The following is a 2515-nucleotide window of genomic DNA, read 5'->3' on the forward strand; positions in this document are numbered from 1 at the left end:
AACTTACATTTACATTTAACTTGACCTTTGTCAATGCAAAATAAATGGCAACTTAATTCGAATTAGTTTAATTCTGATTTAAATTTTCATTTCGTTTTCTGTAAACCGGCTCCTAAAGGAATTTATCTTGAAACTACGTCAAGTTTGCAATCCGATAATTTACGACCCTGCCTGCTTGCGGTTAGAAGGGTCGGCATCCAGCAGGGGCTGGTTTATTGAGGCGTCATTTTCATTTTGTTCGACTGTACCTAACATTGCGTCCTTATTCTATAAATAGGATAAACAGATGCTAATAATCACTTCTTAGTTGCACACTAGTTACAAAATATAATAAGTAACAATTCTATGCTGTAGTCCTTAGGGATCACGGACAAATTTGACAAGTCCTACAACCTCTCCTGGCAAGTGATCCTTTTCTTGTGGTTTTGAAAGTGTTGTTAATTAATTGTAAGCGTAATAACCTAAAAAAAAGTAAAGAGAACTAACATTTGTATCGATAGACTCGATTTTACTATTGGTATTGATGTTTTAGGAATCACCAACTATAGATAACACAAAATTCCAGAAAAAAATTCGTGTGAATTTTAAAAATATATAGGTTTGTTTTTATTATTAGTTGGTAGTCAGTATCACAATACAATATAAGTGTAAAAAGCACGGGTAAAAAATAGATAACAAGTAATTTAAAATGTGACCCGTCAGTAATCTTCGTATATTGTGTTGCATACCCTCAGACAAAATATATCTTCCATTTGTACAGTTATGGATTTATTTATATTTTATTTATATTATTCTGAGCCGTATAAAAATAGTTTGTTTAACACATTAATGAGGTTCTTGCTAGAAGAACTTTGAAGAAAAAGGATGTATATAAAAAGTTATTTAGCAAAAGATACAAGTAGGTATTATGATGATTGGCAATAAATTTTGTGTAATTTATTGAAATGAGCTCAAAGTTGATGCATTTTATAAATTCTTCTTCAGCTTTAGTTTCAAAATTGTTACTTTTTCAAGTCGTTTCTCAAAAACGATGCACAAAACACTAATTTAATTGCGTTCTTTCTCATCCATGTTTATTTTGTATTTTTGTCAATTTCTTGCTAAAAATTGAAAATATTTAGCAAACCTGCATTACAAAATGCGTCTACCTTTTAACGGGCCCTTTTTCTAACTTCCTGCTTGCGAACTATTCGTTTCCAAATTTCTCAAAACTGCTAGCGGTACCGAATTTGTTCCTTTTTTGGTTTTTCGTCTTAAAATTTTCTTAGACGATTTTTTGTGCTGACGTTTAATGACTTTGTTTTCAAATTAATTCACAAAACCGGAACTGACAATTTCCTTTATTAAAATTACCATGAATGAATTTACTAGTGGTGCCAACGTTAAGACTGTTTGGCATTTCCATTTAAAATGCTCAAGTAAAATTTTCCCATTTTCAACAGTTTCAAATTTAAAATTTGTCTTTATTTAATGGCAAAGTAAAAACGTAATAAAAACACAGGTAAACATCGATAAATAGGGTCTAATTCACGGGGTTCTCCGGATTGTCAATTTACCAAATTAATTTTTTTCCTAATTAAAGTAACTGAAATACAAATTTTCATTAAAATATACAGGTGTCCCAGAGAGTTGAACGGGACTTGGCTGAAGGACTTGCCGAGGAAGAGCGTCGTCGCCAACACGTCTTGGAGTTGATTAACGCAAGATTGGAAGACCCGGCGTTCAAACATTCTTTTAGAAGAGTTTTAGAACGTCAGACTTGTCCTTGTCCTAATCCACCCACATGAAATTACTTGTACAACAAAAGAGATATTACAGAATTATTTGCAAACGAGAGTTTTATTTGTTTTACGTTGCTTAATGTCAGAAACATGATGGGAACTAATTTTAGCCAAGATTCTCATTAAAATATAACGCGGTGACAGTTTAAGTTTATTGACTTAGTAGTTGAAGTACTAGTTGCACAATTTCACTAATAAAAATCAAGACGGAATTGCATAAGGAGCTTGTATGAGATGTTCAATTAGAATGTATTGCACGGTAACCACATTCACTGATTCATTGATTTAACCTCGTTTATTTTTGTAAGAAAACACCCCTGGATTTTGCATAAATCGCCTCAAGTGCGAAAGTCGCTTTATTAGAAGCATCTAGAGCGCTGTGATTACTAAATTAACCTTTTAAAGTTGTGCAAGTTGAGATGTTTTGAATTTATGCAATTGTAACTAGTTTGAAGGTTTTCAGGAATAATTAGTCAATCGTTTGATTTTTAAAAAATAAGAATCGCAGGAGATATGTAGAATGGGAAAAAAATTTGTAACCAAATCACAGTCGTAGAATGGGCAAGAGTGAAAGTATGAGTTGATGGTATTGTTGATCAGTAATAAATAATTACACGTGGTGTGTGCCGGAAGTGAGGCGTGTAAATGGAAAGATATTTTTGCAATTTTAATGGACGGTTATGTTTTATGGGGTTTGTGGCGAGCAAATAATGAGTGTGGTTTCACTTAATAAG

The 2515-nt window shown here is 32.4% G+C and overlaps 1 long non-coding RNA gene across 1 annotated transcript in view; it reads right to left on the minus strand.

Moving 5' to 3' along the window:
* The window catches only part of LOC123011350, a 2420-nt gene extending 1767 nt beyond the window's left edge, over positions 1–653 (minus strand). Inside the window, exons 1-2 of the long non-coding RNA XR_006413138.1 lie at positions 513–653; positions 249–461 (exon numbers count right to left, since the gene is read on the minus strand). This is a non-coding gene — a long non-coding RNA (uncharacterized LOC123011350). The remainder of the gene's footprint in view (positions 1–248; positions 462–512) is intronic.
* Positions 654–2515: the final 1862 nt, after the last annotated feature.

This window comes from Tribolium madens, unplaced genomic scaffold (genome assembly GCF_015345945.1).
Source record: "Tribolium madens isolate multiple individuals breed KSU strain unplaced genomic scaffold, Tmad_KSU_1.1 Scaffold_91;HRSCAF=231;Tcas5.2_LG7, whole genome shotgun sequence".
In the NCBI taxonomy this organism is placed as follows: Eukaryota; Metazoa; Arthropoda; class Insecta; order Coleoptera; family Tenebrionidae; genus Tribolium; species Tribolium madens.